General features: G+C 39.3%; 1 pseudogene; it reads left to right on the top strand.

Annotated features, from left to right (window-relative positions):
* Window positions 1-1124: 1124 nt before the first annotated feature.
* LOC149246912 (polyadenylate-binding protein 8 pseudogene) overlaps window positions 1125-21868 on the top strand; it is a 32817-nt pseudogene continuing 12073 nt past the window's right edge.

Raw genomic sequence — 21868 nt, 5'->3', positions numbered from 1 at the left:
ACATGGATCAAAAAAATACAAAGGAGAACAATTGATGAGATTGTTGACACGTCGAAGCCACCTTTGCTGGAGTGTCCTTCCTAGGGAAATGAACGGGTGTCGATGAAAAAGAGAATGACTGCGTATCATTTCGTTGCACTTGTGTGGAGTGGCTATTATTCCCTGTCATTTCTTGGAGGAAACTAAAGATGTCGTGCCCATCATCCCACATCTGGCATGCTTTGAGGTGTTTCTAGTGGGAGTGACATCTTGATGGATCAGCGTTGTGCTTCCCTTTTGACACAAAACATGCCTTCATTATGCATTATGGTGGTTCATACCCCTTTCTGTAGGTTTCGTTTTTGTAGTATCGACACTAGGGGTGCAGAGGTGTCATCTAGACATACAACACCTTTATCTGCTACTGGATGCACTCGAACTCACTTGCAGAAATAATTCATATTAGCCTTATGATTATGAACAAATGATAAAAGCACCCAAGAACATCTCTCGCCATCATTGAAAAATGATAAGGCGTAATGAAATTAAAAGAGCGAGTGTGAAAGAAACAGCCCTTGGCTCAGCTGAAGTTGTGTTGAGACGAGTCATAATTGCACATCCCAACGGGACATCATATGCAACACTGCCCCTATCGGATTTCTTTTGAAAACCCAGACTATGAAATCTTACCGAAAACATAGGAATACACATAAAAGACTGCATTTGATAACAAGGCTGGATTTGAAAATTAATACGCTTGGACGCATAGTTATCGACGAGCTTGATTCATCGCTTCGGGCCTTAGGCATAAGCACTAGACTCCACCGATAGCGGTTTAGTGATGGGGAAGGCAGACTTGATAACATATATATTCTGCTTGATAAGATCGGTGAGTCCACCAAATCACATATCGCAATGTGTGCAGGCCCAGGACTCCGCTGATTGCGATATGCGACTCGGCCAGACCCAATATATCTATATATCTATATATATATATATATATATATATATATATATATATATATATATATATATATATATCTGTTGTATTTAATAACGCGATGGGTCCGCCATATCACATTGTGTTTTATAAATGATCCCGGGCTCCGCCGATATGCGATATGTGATGGGGCTTCGAACCCGAAATGAATGTGTTATGTTTAATGGGATCGGCAGGTCCACCATATCACCGCACACTTTATGTTCAAGCCTTGGGACCCCGCCGATTGCGATATGAGAAATGCTCCGGACCCGAAAATATATGTATTCCGGTCAATAAAGCCGTCAGGTCCAGTGTATTATGGTAAGCATTATGTGTTTAATTTGCATGCGATAAGCGAAAAGGGGAAATTGGGCATGGTTTCGAGGTATTTTCATTATAACGAGTTATAATGGGAATAAAGATGTGATGGGAGGTTTTGAGGGTTGGAAAAGTCCTGATGAGGATATGAATGAAGGGCTAAGAAAGGATTATAGATGAATCATGCAGCAGGGATTTATAAAGGGGGCCTTAACCATTTAAAAATTGAATATTTGACTTGGCCAAGAGTCAAAATCCCTAGGATAAAACAGAACATTCGAAGGGGTGCAAGATCAACTTCTAGGGGACCCATTCAAAATTGCTTATCAGATAAAATTTTAATAGGGTGGTGGTTGTGGTCACAATAAATGGCGAACCGCTGGGAGAACCAATTATCTCTATTTCCAAATGAACCTTAGATTAATAGAACATCAAGGCATTAAAGATAAACTTGAAATGCAAACTGCATAGATGGACAGGCATTGATTCCACTTCAACATTAGTTGCTTTAGGTGGGTTAAAGACAAATAGCTTCTACTTACTAATAAGGCTTTGACAGGCATTCTCCAATGGTCATATTATGGGGTTTATTAACCTTCCTTTAACTGTTTTCTACTTTCAAGATCCTTTCGAGGCTTTCACTAGCCTGTCAATACCTATTCAGGTGTGTACCTCAGCTCTTCATTGCCCATCAAACTCGATGAAGATATGTTTATCTGCAATTTATATAGAAATTTTAGTGCTATACTTTCATATGATTGAATGGGGCATAGTCATGGATCATGCCATATTTTTAAATTGCTGAAGCAAGGTTGGGGCTTGCTGTGTCAACCGGTACTCTAAGCCCAGTAACAATCCTTACTCCAACCAGCTTCCCAATTAACTTGTCCTTCCAGATTGGCACAAGGACTCAAAATTTCATTTTATTTTAAATAAGTCCTTCCAGTTTCAGGCACAAGGACTATAGCACAATTGGATATGCCACAGGATATATGATAGTGGGCTTATCCCATGAAAGGAGGTTTACTTGTATATGGCAGGCATTGGAAAACTTAGTGTAGTGGACGAAACCAATGGAGAATGATTGCAAACCTTATGGAAAAGAATAGGCTAGGTCTGAGTGGGATTTATTTAAAAATGCAGCGTTCCTCCATGCCAGTCCAGTTGTAGTTACACATTTTTGTTTTATAAAGATGCCCCTACATGCTCCAGATATCCAAGTTATCAACAGATCTCACCTAGTTCCCAAAGGATGCCACTGAGTGACTTCGGTTTTGAATTCCATTGCTGATTTTTTTTTAAGTTTTCATGGGCTCATTGAAAATTTGTTTGATTTGCAAGGTAACGATGGATTTAGGATCAGTAGATCCATCAGCAAGTTAATGAGGGATGAAAAAGCCGAAGGTAGTGAATGAAGGCAATCTGAAGAGGTTTGAGAAGGTGAAAACAAGGCTGGAAGACAGAAATCAGATGGTTGCAAAAGACTAAAATTGCAAATATCAGAGAAATAAACTTTGCACAAAATGGGAATGGACAGGATGAAAATGCAACTAAGCTAATAACAAAATAAAAGGAGTCCTAACCTACTCAAGAGGTAACCACCCTACATGGCTACTAGAAGTATATTTTCAGGTGTTCGCAATTAACAGGGAGTTTTTCAGTTTCTCCCTATAAAATTTTCAGTCTATAAGTTCCCTGAACAATTTTTTCTTTAATTTGGAAAGGGCCCAACCATAAGTGTTGAAACTTCGTGTGTTCACCTTTCGGCTTACTCAGCTTGCCCCAGTTTAGGATTAGCTCTCTGTTTCCTTAGGGATAATAGTCTAATGCATGCCTTATGTGGATTAGTTTATTGATAGCAAATCCAGTCGATTTTAGAGATGAAAGGGAAGAAGCATTATCAAATAGGAGAGCGTAAAGGATGTCGAACCTGTTGATAATAGATTTCTCCATAAAAGATATTACCTCGTCCTCATTAACCTTCTGAAGTGAGATGGCTTTGGTCCATCTGGTGAGGTGGTCGGTTACTGTGAGTATATACTTGCGCTCCTTTTCACCAATGAATGTATTTGTGAATGCCTTTTTATAATGCAGGAATTCGTGGATTTGATTATCACCTTCGAACACCTACCAATTTGAGATGTTATCAGGTACGGATGGTCTGAAAATTAATTCAACATAAAATATATTCTTGTTCAATGTAAGATTAGGCAAAATTTTTGCAGCCATACCAACCACCCGATTGACATCTTGGTTTTGCCCTCGATGTATGTATGAAATATTAAAAGCATCAAAACTATCAATTAAGCTCCATATCTCATGTTGGTACCTTACATGTGTGGAAAATTGTAGCGCATCCTTTTCCTTACCTGGTCCACAATTATCCATGAGTCACCAAAAACTTTAAGATTTTTTACTTTCATATCAATGGCCCTTTTGAGGCCTTGCAGCACAGCTTCTTATTCTGTCGTGTTTTTGGTGCACGTGAACTCCAACCGGCTGGCCATCAAATGTTGGTTCCCTTGCAAGTCAATGAGAATTTTTCCAGTGCCTGCCTCCAAGGCAGTTAGAGCCATCAAAATAGAGCGTCCAAAAAATAGAATCTAATGTTATATTCAATGAACTGCACCTTATGAAAATAGTCCTACCATCTACTATAATACAAGATGATTCATCAGTTGGATCACGGGGGACTCTCTTTCTTTGGATAGTTTGCGACTGGTGTACTCTTGGAATCGCCACTAGATTTACCCTTCTCAATAAGGACCTTGGGAGTGGATGCTTTCAAAGGGCGAGTATCTTTCTTTGTCTGGTCTATAGGCTTCATGGTGCCTGCAATTGGCCCTTTGCTTCATGTGTGGATTTCATTAGTGTTTATTTCTGTCGTGCTACCTCCTTCATCGTCATCATTCTCATTAGTGTAGAAATCCCACAGTACATTGATTTGAGATTCTTCATCCGAGGGTTCTTCTACCTAGTACTCTTCCTCATATTCTTGTTCTAGTTCGAGCTCCACTATAGGTTCTTCTTTGTTAAGGAGTGATCCAATAAGAGCCAGCTCTTCCGTGTTTAAAGTCCCTTCATTGGGTGGAGCAGGCAGTGCAAGTGGACCATGAATACCCTCTGTCTTCTTACGATAGAAAAGTTTGAAGGGTCTTCTGTTGTTATTCTCTCCTCCACTCCTACTCGTACTCTCTCCAGGATTCCTTTTCATATCGACAACTGCATTTGTCAGCTTCTTAATGATCCAATCCAAACCTTCTACATCTGTGGTATCCTTTTCCTTGGTTTCAGCCCCTTTGTTATCACTCCCATTACTCTTCTTGGATACTTGAGAGGCTTTCTTTTCTCCGATTGTAGGGTGGCATGCTATGAGACTAAGCATTTCATTCTCAACTTTTATTGCTTCACTGATAGCACCTTGTAAGGTCTGTGCGTTACTCCTTTTGACCCACATTGCAGTAGGGACAGGGAGAGCAGCAATGTAGAATTCCATAAGCACCTCTTCTGTAGGTCTGGCGATGGTCGCGATTATGTTGAACAAGGTGTTGAACCGGATATTAAAATCCTTAACCTTTTCTTTGGTTTCCATTTTCAAACAGGACGGTTCTAGGACTAAGGCATCAGGGATAGTTAAAGTACCACGTGGAAGCTGCACCAGTCAGGGTAAAAGGAAATAGGTGATAGACTATATCTTCATCAGCTACCCCCAACATGTGCACGACCAGGAAGAATGAATTAATATGGTTTTTAGTGGTGTCTCCCCGCTCAGGGTTGAATTTAGGCAGTACCTTTTCTGCATTCTTGGGTAAGGGATGTTGCTACCCACGTATCGCCACAGCATCCTGAGCGAGCCAAGGTGGCAGTGCTCCCAGAGGAGGTGGGAGTTTGTTTCCACCCGGTGGAGGAATATTAGCCATATCGAGGATAGGGATGTTCTGGTTGAGGCCTTCTTCATTAGCATTTTCCAAATCAGGCCAGGGATTTCCTTTAGACGAGGAATCCTCAGGAATTCTTCCCAAGGAGAGTTGATACTCTGCAAAGAATCAAGCACAATATCTTCAAGAGAAGGGGCTGCAAAAGTTTCTTCATTTATGTGATAGACCCTTGGCTTTCTTTTTGCTATCAGAGGTAATGACTGAAAGATAAGGATATGTGATAGGGAATGAGAATAAGCCCAAGTAAGTCTTTTGACTGGTTGTTCCTGAGTGACAGGATACTCCCACAGTGTCTCTTCTTCGAAATGAGGCTTTTCCGAATGAGAGGAGGGGTCTTTTCGACCTTCAAAATCCATGTATTAATCTTCTTGAATCCATGCGTGGCACTTATAGATGAAATCTTGAAAAGCTGTGGACGGTGCGGTTCAAGCCCTCCTTCTAGCGCCAATTTGTTGACATGGCAAATTTTCGCTATACCAACAAGGGGAACTAACCCGATCGCCATCTTCTTTCACCACCAAAATCGATCTCGCAGATCTCTGACTAAACAGGGTCTACTACAGGCCCGAGCAAAACCCCTCAGCAACAAAGGCATCCCCATGTCATTGTGCGCAAACATGCAATCCCACCCATTCAACACGCTCACCAAGGCAAAGACAAGAAGCAAGTATAACTGGAGCTCAACGTGTACCTCAACAAGTTGATGAGCACGACCATCAACACATCCTTGGAGAGAAGTGTAGACCCTATGCATCAACATGTTTCTAGTCTGATGGCACTAGGATGACCATGCGCATGCTATCAAAAGATTTAGACAAAGGATCCATATCAGTGCACTTAGATGAAATGAAGGCAAGAGTTCACTCTAGCAAGATGTCACCATTGAGCGCACGAACACCATCACGGACAACCAAGCTTGGCATCAACTCATCACCTTCGACCATCATAAGCATGTCAAAGAGTTGGTCTCACCACAACGTTCTGAGTGTCAAGGATATCTTTCATGGCTTGCTCAAGCCATTTTGCCTCACATGGGCACATGTGCATTGTAATGTAACATCTTGTCAAGTGGAAGTTCAACTGTCAATAGTTGAATGTAATAGTCATAGAGTATTTGAAGGGTCATGAGGGTAGATGAACGGTCTCAAAGGGGAATGTCAAGGGTCACCCCACCCTTTGCTATAAATAGCACCACATAACTCATTGTATAGTCTTTTGGTCAGCCAAGATTTGATAGGAATATCTTAGAGAAAGCTTGGACAGTATTGTACCTTGGCTTCTCCACTACACAGAGCTAGTATATCTCTTTGGAGGAGTAGACGGTTGTGGCTGTAATGTTCCACTATTGGAACTAGTAGATGTACATGGATGTATTGTATGACTGGAACTTACACTTCTTAATATAACAAAGCCAACACGTTTTCATGCATATGTTGTTATTGTAGTTGGACTATTTTGGTTGCTGTAGCAATGTATATTATTTAACTTACACATTTGTGTATGAACTATTTTGTATGCAATTGTATGAATCTTGTTGTCGATGTGTTGTTGGTTTAAACATCACTTTGGATTGCTTGCTATCTTTCTTTCTAGCTGGTGATGCATCTTTGCTCGTGTGTTCCCTTCCAAGCCAAGTACTATTACAGGTTTCCAAGGGGCACACTCACCTCACCCTCAGTTTGTTAGAACCTCTCATGCACCTTCCTTGACTTACTGCAGCTGTCACACCCTTGCTACCAATAGGGACATCTTACTTGCCTCTATGCGAAACTATGGTTGAGGCATTACCATATGACCCACTCCTAGGACTCCTACACCAAACAGTCTGAGGTCTAATTGGGACTTCGTACCACAGAGATCCTCTGACATGTTGGTGGGTCCAGCACTGTCAACAATTCTAGTGCTAGAAGAAGGGCCAGATGACAAGCTGAGCCCTCATCATCTATTTTTGAATCTTCGCACATCTATCATGGAGTTTGTTATAGTTCGCCCTCAGAAATTTCTATCCAACGGACATATCTTTCACATCGAGAGGGAGTTATGGGATCACTTGTCACAACTCATGCATGATAGTCAAGGCGAAGTGGCCTAGCCTGAGCACTTAGATGACTTCCATGCGCTCATGCATGGCATGGAAGATTTTAATGAAACAGAGGTCTGTACACTGCTTGCACACACACTTCACAAGCACCCATCACAATGGTGTGGCACACTACCTCATAACCCTGTGCACTCAATCAAGAAGTTCATCGATATAATCGAATATGTTTTCCACCATTTTGATCCTGAAGTGCTTGATAAAAATTGCTAAAACAATGGAAGGCCCTGCACAAATCATCTATGGAGTTTTCAGAGCATTTTCGTCTATTCATGTTTGAAACCCCGAAAGGTCAGATGAAATTTCAGCATCTCATGCACATATTCGAATACTTCTTTACCAAATCTGTCAATCCCAAGAAGAATTTCAAGCTTAAATCCCGCTCAGCATACTTCAGTGATGGAGCTGCACAATCATAGATGGACATGGTCGCTGTCACAAGTGACTGTCAACTGTCCCCTCATCAAACAACTCCACTATTGCAAAGTGATGTGCTAGAGCATGCACACACATCTATTCAACCTTCACATCCTCCCGACATCGCTCCTTCTGATTTTTACGTAGACTTGGTTGTGAATCCCATACCATGTCACACATATTTTGTACCTCAACCTTCATCTTCAAACTGCGATAATCCTCTGGATGACACTATCTTGTGTTCTTTCATTCTAGACTCTACACTTATCCAAAATGGATCTTAAACCCTCTAAACCTCTAAGTCTTCAAATATCGGAAAAACCTGTCCAAGAAGAAAACACTAAAGAATTGGCGAAAACATGGTAAAGTGAGGGTTGAAGTATCGTTGAATCAGAGTTGATGGATCAGACAGATCAATGGTCCAAATCAAATCGGTGGAACGCATTGGAGGGTCTGGCAATATCGCAATCAGCGGAGTGTATTGGAGGTAGCCCTGTGGAAGTTGAGATCCTGATCTAGCAACACAACGTGGACTATTGATCGAGCGTGCAAATCAATGGCCGAGATTACATTATCGCATCGTGAGATTTCCAAAGGGAGGACTTACCAAAGGCCTGAAGACCATGTGATATGCGATTGCGATATATCACATCACAATATCGCATCGCAACAATATAAAGGGGAGAATACCCATAGCCAATGCGACTTGCGATTGCGATCAAGGTGGACCCAAAGAGGTTTATAAATGCAGCTCTATAAATCTTAAGTTCTGATATAAAAGTGTTTATGAGGATTTTTCTGTGTATTAGTGCAATTTCGTTATAAAACCGAAATACAAAAGGAAATTGCACGAAGCGATAAAGCTGGACCCAAAAGATTTATAGATGTGACTTTATGTTATTTGAGTTTCGTGGTAAGTGGGATTTTGAGTGGGCTTTAGGCGGTAAGTGGTATTGGATGGGCTCTACCTGATTCCATACACTGGTCGATACATAGCCCACTATAGGAGAGAGAAAACCGCCTTTTCAGGAGGGTAATCTTTGTGCAAGTGGGCTGCCCAAAATGGTTGTCAACCATTGGATTGGAAGGTCGCAGATCAACGGTACAGAATGCACGAGCAGGTTGGATGATCGGGATGGATACAAACCGTCCACTTGAAAGCAGATCAACGGTGGGCTTGTGAGAGCGATATAACACATACCTGATAGGATTATAGGTTGGATTCAATATATTTTGAGTTCTAGCTTTGGTCTGTTGGTTAGATTTTCCATTGCTTTTAGTGTATTTCCTTTTTTTAACGAGAAACATATTCTCATGGATTTCACCCACACCAGTGGTCCTTTCCATTACAAACAGGTGGCCACCATTCCTTAAGCGGTTTACAATGATTGTTTAACACTCAACAGGGAGATGAACAGACAGCGACCGGGAGTCAAAAAGCTCGAGAAATGAATGCAAACTGACAGCGTCGATAGGCTTGAAAGCCATTCAATGGTAGAGACAGGGGGAGGTAGTTTCTCAAAGATAGACAGTTAGAGAAAACACAACTATGAAAAATGGATCAGAGGCACTAAGAGGGAGAGTCTGTGTACTCTTTAAACTTGAGGTTTTCGAGTGAAATCCCTATTGTTGTTTTATAGCTCTGCTTGAGCTCACACTTGTAATATTCTACTCTTAAATACTTAATATAAAGGTCAATAGTGAAAGTTGGACCAAGAGACATAGCTAGGAAGTCTAGTGAACTCCTTGATTAATTGTTGTGTTGATGTCTATGACTATTATGTTTTCTAATTGCTCATTGTCTATATTATTCATAATCTTTTCAATCCGTTGCACTAAGTAATATAGGAATTCCTGCACATGAGTCTGTAATACCTTAATATTGATTTAAGATCTCATTTTCAGATCAAGTGGTATCAGAGCATTTGGTTTTTTAAGGTTAGACAAGCTTGTGTTGGATTTTGAATGCTAACCAGATTAAAGCTCAGATAAGGAGAAGGAGAACTTGTTGAGGCGAACCTAGATATTGGAAGAGTCTATTCTCAAAGGAGAATGGCAGAAGAAAACATTGGGATTAGAATCTAAATTTATTGAAGGTTTTAAGGCACTCCAAGCCATTGTGGAAGAGATGTATCTGGAATTTAAGAAGGGTCGAGGTGAAATCCCCTCAACACCTAAACCAGACAAAGGAGCAGAGGAACCTTTTCTAGTTGCCCATCTAGAAGGCAAAGGAAAAGGAGAAATGCCTTCTCCACCAACTCCTCCATCATTGCCTTCATCATCCTCATCATCTTCTTCGCATAAAACTAGCCTTGATAAGAAAAAGAAGTAAACTTCTTTGATTAAATTAGATGTGAAGCTTTATTTGCCAATCTATGATGTAGAACTCAATGCGGAAAAGCTAGATAATTGGATAAGAAAAATTGATGTATATTGCAAGGTACAAAAAATTGATTCAGAAAAGAAGAAGATTCAGCTGGCTAGCCTTCGACTTGTAGGAACTACACTAGTATGCTGGGAAGGCAATACACAAGTTGATCTGCAAAAACATGGCAAAATCATTTCTACCTGGAATGAATTTGTTTCTGCTATCAAAAAGCAATTCTATCCTTTAGTTTACATGCATTAGGCAATGATGAGTTGGCAAACTCTTCGCTAGTTGAAGGGTCAGAGTGTACAGAGTTATACTCAAGAATTCAGAAAGAGAGATCTAACTCTAGGAATATCATTAGACTCACATGAGACTTTATTGAAGTATATAGGTGGTCTTCATAGCTATTTAAATCATACTATTCTCATGTTTAATCCCACTAGCTTAGATGATGTATCAGTTCAAGCCACACATATAGAAGCTAGAGGTAAGAATGTAAACCTAGAGGTTGGGGGATCATCTAAGTATTTTGTAAGCAAGAGTAAGGAAAAGAAGAAACTGAAATGGAAGGAAGGAAAGCAAACACTGTACAGAAGGATAAACCTTCATGCACTCATTGCAAGAAATAAGGACGCGATGAGGCACACTTCTGGCTTTTGCATCTATAATGGAGACCTAAGAAGTTTGGTGGAAGGAAGAAAAATAATGTTTCAGCTATTTAGCAGGACTTGGGATCAGATTCAAGTGATGAAACAACAATTACAATGACATGTATTAAAGGTAAGGGTTCTAAAGCGTCCACAAGTAATTCTGCACAATCTATTGATAATGAAAGTAATGAGAGGGAAAGAAATGAGCTTTTTCATATTAGAGTAATTTCCAAGAAAAATAAGATTGATACTTTGTTTGATATTGGATCACAAGTAAATTTGATTTCTAAAACAATTGTAAAGAAATTGGGATTACAAACAAAACCTCATGAGAAGCGATATCCATTAGGTTGGGTGTGTGATAAAACAAATCTACAAGTAACGAGAAAACACAAACTTAGGTTTGCTATTGGATCAACATTTGTAGATGAGGTTGGGTTAGATATAGTTCCATTGGATATACGTGGTATTGTTTTGGGAAGTCCATACTTGTATGATAGGAAAGTTATTTCCTATAGAGCTAAAAATAAGTATCAACTCACTAAAGATGGAATGGAATATATTGTAAGAGCTCATAAACTCAAAGGTAACTATTCTCTCATAAACTCAGGACAGATAAAAAGAATTGTGAATTCAAGTACGTAGTTTTTACTCATGTTTGTAAAGGCAAAGGATCCTGAAAAATCCAATGCATTTGAAGGTTGTGATTCTAAACAGAAAGTTGATTTAGTTAAAGTTGTTTCAGAGTATGATGTTCTATTTCAAGAACCAAAAGGTCTGCCGCCCAAGCGAGAAATATTACATGATATTTGTTTGTAGCAAGATGCTCCATTACCTAACATTGGAATGTACATGTTGTCAGCTTTAGAGAATGCAGAGATAAAGAAGCAGGTATAGGAGTTGCTCAATAAAGGGTTTATATGACCAAGCACATCACCATGTGGATATCCAATCGTGCTGGTGAGAAAGAAAGATGGATCGTGGAGAATGTGCATTGATTATAGAGCACTAAATAAAATAACGATCAAGAATCGTTATCCTCTTCCTCATATTGATGATCCATTAGATCAATTGAAAGAAGCAGTTTACTTTTCTAAGTTAGACTTATGAAGTGGTTATCATCAGGTCAGAGTTGTAGAACAGGATGCATGGAAGACTACTTTCAAGACAAAGCAAGGATTGTATGAATGGTTGGTTATGACTTTGGCTTAACTAATGCGCTTGCTATATTTATGAGAGTTATGAATGATCTACTCAGACCTTTTATTGATGATTTTGTAATTGTTTATTTAGATGACATTCTTGTTTTTAGTAAGACATGGGAAGACCATGTGAAGCATGTAAAGCAGACTTTAGATGTTTTAAAAAGAGAAAATATCTATGTAAAACTGTCAAAATGTGAATTTGGCAGAACATCTTTAAATTATTTGGGTTATATTATAGGAGGTGGTGAATTGAAGGTAGATCCCTCTAAGGTTGAAGTCATTGTGAATTGGCCTAAACCCAATACAATACTGGAGAAATTTTATTGCTAACTTTTCTTTGATTGTAGCTCCATTACATGCTTTAACAGGATTGAAACAGGTGTTTTAGTGGGGAGGCAAACAGTAGAAAGCCTTCGAAACCTTAAAAGAGAAAATCGGTACAACACTAGTACTAGCACTGCCAGATCTTCAACATCCATTTGAGATTGAGACATATGCCAATGACTATGCCATGGGAGCAATGTTGATGCAACACAGAAAACCCATATGCTATCATTCTGAGACATTTACTTCTGCAGTAGTTAATTATCCCACATATGATAAAGAATTGTATGCATTAGTAAAAAGTGTGAAAAAGTGGAAACATTGCCTAATGGGTAAGGAAACAATCATACATACTGATAATCAACCACTTCAATATTTGCACTCACAAACTAAATTGCAACAATCAAGACATTACAGGTGGATGGGTTTTCTACAACAATTTCATCTTGTCATCAGATATAAGAAGGGCATACACCATAAGGTTGCACATATGTTGTCAAGACCAATCATAAATGCATCTACTATACTTAAGCATAACTCAGTAATGCATGAAAGTTACATTGAACAATATGCTCAAGACATAGATTTTAAAGATCTATATGTAACTTTAAGTCATGACAAGGAAGTAGAAGAATTGGATTACTATGTAAAGGACCAAATCTTATATCATTTGGGAAGTTATGCATTCCACAAACTGAAAGAGTTAACATAAGTCGAGAAGCACATCTCTAATTTCAGGTCATTTTGGTGTAAGTAAAACAGTTGCACAATTGCAAAGGTTTTTTTATTGGCCAAGAATGCATGGTACAGTTTCTAGATATATCAAAGGGTGTACTATGTGTGCTACCAGCAAGCCCAGTAGTAGAAAATTAGGCTTGTACACTCCACTTCCAATTCCTTCTTAACCTTGGGAAAGTGTTTCCATGGACTTTGTTGGGGGATTTCCAAAATCTAGAAAAGGTCATGATTATTTGTATGTTGGTGTGGATAGTTTCAGTAAAATGTGCATTTTGGTACCTTGTAACAAGCAGGTTAAAGTTGAACAAACATAATAGTTGTTCTTTCAGAATGTATGGGTTCATTTTCGTTTACCCACTTCTATTGTATCTGATTGAGATTCTCGATTTGTTGGGAAGTTTTGGTCAAGTTTATGGGAGTTGATGGACACCAGGTTGTAGAAGATCATAGAATTTCATCCACAAACAGATGGTAAAATAGAGGTGGTCAACAAGACAGTGATCCAGTTTCTCAGAGGCTATTGAAGCAAGCATCCGAAGATTTGGGATTAGCATTTGTGTTATGTGTAGCATGCTTACAACCGTGCCAAGCACTCTTCTACTCAGAGATCTCCTTTTGAGACTTGTTTTGGTTTTATACCAAGTCTCCCTTGAATTTTGTCTTTGGTAAAGACATAGTAGTTGATGGACACAATAATGTGGACAAAGCAACCAAGTCCATTGAACAAATCCAGGAAATTCACCAGGAAGTACAAGAATAGCTGGAAAGAAGTCAAGCCAGGTACAAGGCAAGCCATGATAAGCATCGAGTTGAGCATAGTTTCCAAGTTGGTGATCAAGTCTGGTTGTACATTAGCAAAGATAGAATGCAAGGTGAAGGTAAGAAGCTAAAACCAATAAGGTATGGACCTTTCAAGATACTTGATAAAATTGGTGAAAATTATTTTCGCCTTGATTTACCAGCTTATATGCAGATCTATTCAGTCGTTAATGTAGAAAACTTGAGACTGTATGAACCTTCATTGATTGAAGATCTTGAAGAGCAAAGTCAGTTGCCTTCTATTGGGGATTTGTTGCCTAAGTATCTCAATGAGTTATAGGAAGACATAGTTCTGGATATGAAGTTAAGAACTACGCGTCAAGGGGATGTTGAGTACCTGAGAGTGGGACTCAAAGGTTCAAATCTAGGCAAAGCATGATGGATAGAAGTTAAACAAGTGAGGGAGTTGTATCCTCACTTGATCGATGCCTAAATACCAACTTTTGGTGGTCCAAAAGCTTTTGAGTGGGAAGGCGTGATCCAAAATGGATCTTAAATTCTCTAAACCTCTAAGTCTTCAAATATCAGAAAACCCTATCGAAGAGGAAAACACTAAATAATTGGCGGAAACAGAGTAAAGCGAAGGTTGAAGTATCATTGAATCAGAACAGTCGGATCGGTCATATCAACAGTCCAGATCAAATCAATGGATCGCATCGGAGGGTTCAGTGATATCGAAGTCGGTGGAGTGTATCGGAGGCAGCCCTATGGAATTTGTAATTGTGATATAGCGACACAACATGGACCATTTATCAAGCGCGCAGATCAACGACCGAGATTACATTATAGCATCATGAGAATTCCAAAGGGAGGGCTTACCGAAGGCCCTAAGACAATGTGATATGCGATTGCGATATATCGCATTGCAATATTGCATCACAACAATACAAAGGGGCGAAGACCCATAGCCGCTGTGACTTGCAATTGCAATCAAAGTGGACCCAACGGGGTTTATAAATGCGGCTCTATAAATCTTGAGTTCTGACATAAAAGTGTTTGTCGAGCTTCTTCTTTGTATTAGTGCATTTTCGTTATAAAACTAAAATACAAAAGGAAATGACACGAAGCGTTAAATCTAGACCCTAAAGATTTACAGATGCAGTTTTATGTTATTTTAGTTCTGTGGTAAGTGGGATTTCGGGCAGGCTTCAGGTGGTAAGTGGTATTGGTTGGGCTCCACCCAATTTCATACACTTACCGACACGTAGCCCACCGCAGGAGAGAGAAAACTGCCTTTCTGGACAGGTAATCTCCGTGCAAGTGGGCTGCCCGAAATGGCTGTCAGCTATTGGATTGGAAGGTCGTAGATCAACAGTGCAAAATGAATGAGTAGGTTGGATGATCGGGATGGATACGAACCGCCTGATTGAAGGCAGATCAATGGTGGGCTTGCGAGAGTGATATAACATGGACTCGATAGGATTATAGTTGGATTCAATATCTTTTGAGTTCTTTCTTTGGCTTGTTGGTCATATTTTCCATTGTTTTTAGTGTATTTTTGGTTTTGAATGAGAAACGTATTCTTGGGGATTTCACCTGTGCCAGTGGTCCTTTCCGTTACAAAAAAGTGGCCACCATACCTTAAGCGTTTTGCAATGATTTTTTAACGCTCAAAAGGGAGAAGAAGGGATAGGGGTCGAGAGTCACAAATCCCGAGAAAGGAATGCAAATCGATAGCGCCGATAGGCTTGAAAGCCATTCAATGGTAGTGTTATCACAAAATCACAACTGAAGGGCTGCTGATCAGGCAGACTCTGTGTAACTATTTCAGACCAAGCTTTTGACTAAGGATTGGCCTCCCTAGCCTGAGAGGGCTCTCTCAAGAAAAGGTTATTGATTTTGAATGTTGGTAAGAGGGCTAACTCTTGTACAATAGATTTAATGTAAGCATAACTGGTTGGAAACACACCAAAAGATATCTCATTGGGCTATGGAGTCTATAATATCAAGCAAACAAGAAAACACAGTGAACTCATAGAAATCAAGGCTCTTAGCATTACAAGTCAAACATATTCCACCACACATAGCTTGCTGTATACACAGGAAGTCAGAGCATACAAGTATGAATTCTGAGTGATTGCATACAACAAAACCATAAAATAACATAAGGTATAACACATCATCACTTCATTTGACCATGGCAATCCTTCGAGAATCTTGAGAAGAGTATAACTCTGTTTTACTATTACTGTCAAAAAAGATCTTACAGTGGCCCAAAACAACACACTTTTTCTATTAAGTATCCAACCTTTTTTACATATCAAGTCTTCCTATATATAGCCTATCAAAAACTACTGTACGAGGCTCCTCAACCAGCATGAAGGGAGCTCGTGTTTTTACATAAATGACCTTAACCATGACACAAACCAACTGATTAATTACAAAAGTTATGATGATACGAAAACAGGGGATTCCATCATACTGGCCCTTTAAGTCTCCTTCCTTGTATACCCTGCTATGTTCTTCAAAGCTCACCACCTGTATCATTGCCATAACAACCATATCCAAACTAGAAGCATGTTCAATGTATATACAGCTTCGGGTTCCTGATGCAGAGATGATTCACATAACCGAAAAGAAAACGAAGCCTATATTCTTGGTTATTGTCCCCCTCGGTGTCCACATATTAATGATCCATATTTGAACCTCTTACACCTCGGATAACCTCGTCTGATTAAAAAGAATTCATGAACCAGCCATCCCAGAGCTAGACAAGTGGATTATCTTACACCTCAGCAGCTCTATCCAAACCCTAAATTCTCGGAGATAAAGTGACTTTTTAGCAAAAAACAAAACTTCGCCCCTTTTTTTAATATTTACCCTTGGCCTCTTTAACAAAGTATCTGATTGATCTTCTAAATTCCCCAGGCTTAATATTTGACCATTTGTTAAAATATATGCTGACCTCAGCATTCCATTCCAAGCTTTAATCATAATCAGTCATCTACAGCAGTTTCGTAGCGCGCTACGAAACTGCTGTAGGTCATTAAAATCAATTTTATGAGCCTCAAAACAGTATCACTTCAAATTTATAATTCTTCAATCATTCCATACCAGCAAAAAAACACAAAAAGTCTCAAAAACTTTTGACAAGATAATGACCCAAAATATATCAAAATTTTGAGAATACACAATCCTTCTTGAATCATTTAGCTAGCCTGTCTAGCTTTTCTCTCAGACTGATGACCTCCTTCTTCAACTTCTTATTCTCTGCTTTCAGACTTATGTTCACTTGTTTCATAGTTTTTGCTTGTTTTAAAGCTGGTACTGTCCATACATAGGCATCAGACACCGAACTAGCTTGACTGATCATTCTTGCTTTACCTTTCAACACAGCTTTCCTATAATTGGTATACCTGACTGCCTTCTCTTTAAAAACATTTGAGACCTGAGGTATCTCCTTACTTACTCCAGCTTGTTTTTTGATGGCCACCATATTGCCACTTGGACTCATAACCACCTTTTTGTCCTTACTCTTATTTTTAGCTGCTTGGACCATTTCAGAGAAAATTTCCAGTGCCTCTGTCCTAGGCAAGTCTGAAGAGACTTTCCCTTTTTGAACCTTTTCTGCTTCCTTCACTTGCCTCCTAGTCATTGGTCTGCGGGGTTTTAAAGCATACTCTACCCCTGGTTCTTCAAACTTTAATTTTTTAGAAGCCTTTGACTTCTTTGAACTTTCAGGAGAAGACAGTGTTAAATCAATATGCATTGGCGATACCAATTGATCTTGTTCAATTTCAAGGGGTTCAACTTGAATTGGGTGCTCTTGTTCTAATTCAATAGCTTCCAACAAATCATTTAAACTACCCCTAGACACAGGACTTTCTTCCACAGGAGCCAATTTTCCCTTTTCTTTATTTAGCTGTCCTCTAGTTCTTACTCTTGAAACCCTTTCCACTTTATTGGACTCAAATTCATCTTTTCCTTTGTGAGTCTTCTGTTTAGATGATTCTGGTGTTTCTTTAAGAGATGACTTAGAAGCTTCCTTTTCAGATACTTTGGATGACTTTGAAGTTTTGATTGTCGATGCTTCAGGAGCTTTTTCAACTGCTGACTTAGGAGTCTTCTTTGTTTTAGCTTTGGACTTGCTATGGTCTGTTATTTCTTTTCTTAACTCAGCCAAAGTAGTACCATCACTCCTATCTTCTTTTTCTCTTACAGGTAAAGGAGTTAGGCTCGTTTTACTTGGGAAACCGGCCATGAATACAAACGAGTCCCAGTCCTTACCAATTTTATGTAGGCTATCCAACACCAGTAATTTAACCAGACCATGATGGAAAAGAGAAGTTTCATAGGCTTCCTTCTTCAACTGAATTTTATCACACATCTTAGAAATACTCCTGAATAAGTAAAAGGGTATGTCTATGGAGCTCTTACCAGTAAAGTGTAGCAACAGCTTGAAATGATATGAGTAAACTTTGTTGTATCGGCCTTCACACGTCAAATACTTCTGAATGCATGACAATAATGCAGCATAATTCTCCTTAAGATAACTCCTTGGGACAGCTCTGGAGAGATCTTCATTCACATACGGTGCCTTTAAGAACTCCTTACACGGACCCATATCAAACTTGAAATTCTTGAACCACTCTTGACCACCTCTTGGGATTTCTGTGACTTTAGAAATAACTTCAGGTGAAACCGGGAACTCCAGCATGGCCACTTTTGAATTTAATCCCGTAAAATTCACTGCAAATGCCTTGGTAACTTCTGCATGTCCACCTTTTAGCTTTTCACAAAACCGCCAACAACCAGTAGCTCTGAATGCCTTTGCTATTTCCTCATCCCTGAGGGTTACATCTAATCCCTCCGGTTCTGTTCTCACACACCTCCCTGAACGATGCTCTTTTTTCTCCATACTTCTTAACACAATTCTTCACGAGGGAATGACAATGGTTTGCAGCACAATAGCAGATTTTACGCTGTAGAAATCAGGCTTGCTTGCAGAAGTCTATTTAGGATGAAGCTCAAGCTTTCATCAAGCAGAAGACATTCATTTGTTATGAAAAACATATTATGACACGACCACTTTCCATAACGTTCCCCAAACCGACACATAACTCAATGAGATCAAATCTGATGGCAAAGTAATGGCGAATCATGACAGACAAATGGTGTGAGGAAACAATCATGACCGGACACGTAACTCATCCCCTCTCGGATTAGACAGTTAGGGAAAAACGCTGCATAAAAACCCGAAACCCCGATTTCGTAGCGCGGGCAGTTCAAATTTAAGGGAATGCACTACGAAATCGCTAACAAACAAGCCGCTACGAAACCGCGCAAACAGATTTGAGCAACAGACTTGACCAATCATACCCGCGCTGCGAAACTGCGCAAGTACCTAAGACATGACACCCGCGCTGCGAAACTGCGCAAGTACTTTTGACAAGACATGACATAACTAACTATGATGAAAGATGACCAATGCCCTTGTCTTTACACGAATTTCATTCATAACTCTTGCAATTTCAAAATTTGAAATTAACACAAGTTAACAAAGCTATTTACAAGACCACAAGACTCTTCAAAATTTATGGACAATTGTCATATACATGGACTATAGTTTCTGGTGATAACAGCGGCTCCACTAGGGATAGTGTGCCCCTGTGGTACACTAAGAACACGTAGTACCAGTGCTTTATCCATTTATTACACTCACATCTGGCTGACAAGCATTCCTCTCAAACTTTGTGGGCCTTCTCCTCGGGCTAAAATCTGCTAGTTCAACTTGTCATTTATTACTAACACAAAACACTTTGAAAACCATGATTATTTACAATGATCATGAATTTCTTGGCAAACTTTTCACTGATAATAATGCTTTAAGAACCTGCCATTGACAGGCCCACCAGCATACTGTGATCCATCAACTTCTTGCAAAATATAAGTATTGTTTCCATGGAAAGCAGAGATTACATATGGTCCCTTCCATAAACTCTCAAATTTACCATGTTTGCCCTTTTCTTCAATCCTGGCTTCCCATTTCAAAACCTTGTCATTAATTTGAAAAGTCACATCTTTAACCTTCTTATCAAAAGCCCTCTTGACTCTATTCTGATTTTGCTGATAATTTTCGACCACTTCACTCCTTTTTTCCTGTAATGCAATCAATTGATTGATTCTCCTTTGAATGGCATTTGGCTCTTCCTCCAGTCCTTGAATTAATTTCATAACTGGGACACCAAGAGAGGTTGGAAAAATGGCTTCTGCTCCATACACAAGTTCATAAGGAGAGGTTCCAATAGATCTTTTAGTGCATATGCGATCAGCCCATAATGCATACTTCAGTTTCAAATGCCAAGTTTTCTTGTTTTCCTCCAGTAACTTCTTGATAATCCTCACAAGACTCTTATTTGAACTTTCAGCTAGACCATTGCCTTGTGGATAATAAGCTGTTGAGTGACCAAGAGTAATATGATATTGGTGGCAAAAGTTTATCATTCTCTTAGACTTAAATGCTTGAGCATTATCTGTGATAAGCTTGAGTGGACATCCAAACCTTGATAAAATATTGTTCTCTAAGAAAGAAATAATGACTGCATCATTAGCTTGTCTAGTTGGCACTGCCTCTATCCACTTTGTGAAATAATCTGTGGCTGTAAGTATCCACCGATGTTGGCCTGATGAGGAGGGATGTATCTCACCTATAAAATCTAGCCCCCACTGCTGAAAAGGCGCCTCTACATAAATTGGAACTAGAGGCATAGGCATGAGTTTTCTTTTACCTTCAAACAACTGACATTCATGACAGGCTGCAACCTTTTTATAAATATCTCTGAACATGGTGGGCCAAAAATACCCAGCTCTCAATATTTTGTTAGCTGTAGCCTTCCAATAATGGTGACCTCCACAGTCTCCTTTGTGAAATTCTTCAATCACTTTATCAGCCTCCTCTTCAATTAAGCAATTTAGCAGAATTCCTCCAGCATCCTTCCAAAACAAACTCTGTTCATAAACGAAATATTTAAGAGATTTCAGCTTGATGAAACGGGCTCTAGACTTGGGAAGATTGTCAGGGGCTCTGTTGTGCTGTAATACAAATGAGACATCCTTATACCATTCAGATATTAGAAATTTTTCATTAATTTGAACCAACTCTTCCTCTTCTTCAAAAATCTCTGATATTTCTGCATTAAAATTACTATCACTGCAGTCTAGATTTGAGTGAGTTAGCAACTCTGCTAACCCTTGGCCTTTCACCAATTTAGTTGGCCTAATTTCAATATCATATTCCAACAATTTGGCTATCCATTTCCCTCTTTTACCATCCGGGTCTGCTTGTGTGAGAATTTCCTTAATAACAGCACTTGGCACAAATGCAATAATATGAGAATGAAGCACATAGATTCTAAAATCTTTGATTGCCTTAACCAAAGCATATGCTTGCTTTTCTAAAATGTTATACTTTAACTCAGCATTTGCCAATGTTTTACTAAAGAATGAAATAGGCTGCTCAGTACCTTGATCCCCTTTCTGCAAAAGAACTCCAGCGATTGTATCCTCAGAGTCATAAGTGAATATTAAAAATTCCTTGGAGAAATCAGGACTAATAAGCACCGGTGCTTGAGTGAGTGCTTTCTTAATTTCTTCAAATGACTTTCTCGCCTCAGCTGTCCATCTAAAGTCTGCTCCCTTCTTTAGCATTTTTGTGATGTGCTTAACCACCTCTGCAAAGTTAGGAATGAACCTCCTAACAAAATTGACTTTACCAAGAAAAGACTGAACTTCTTTCTTACTCCTTGGCAAATCCAGCCTTGAAATAGCACTAACTCTATTTGGATCTATTTTAATGCCTTCTTGAGAAATGATATGCCCAAGCAACTTACCGGAAGTCAAAGCAAAGATACTTTTAGTTGGATTCAAAGAAATGCCGAACCTTCTACACTTCGATAATATCTTTTCTAGATGCTTTAAATGATCTTCCTCTCTCTTTGAAAATACTGTGATATCATCAAGGTATACCACAACTGATTTATCTCTCTCATCTGCAAAAGCAATGTCCATAGCCCTTTGGAAAGTCGCCCCG

This window comes from Pinus tabuliformis, chromosome 7 (assembly GCF_031772625.1).
Source record: "Pinus tabuliformis cultivar Carrire ecotype Pingquan chromosome 7, CPIR1, whole genome shotgun sequence".
NCBI lineage: Eukaryota > Viridiplantae > Streptophyta > Pinopsida > Pinales > Pinaceae > Pinus > Pinus tabuliformis.
This window is presented reverse-complemented; position numbering and strand designations above follow the sequence as displayed.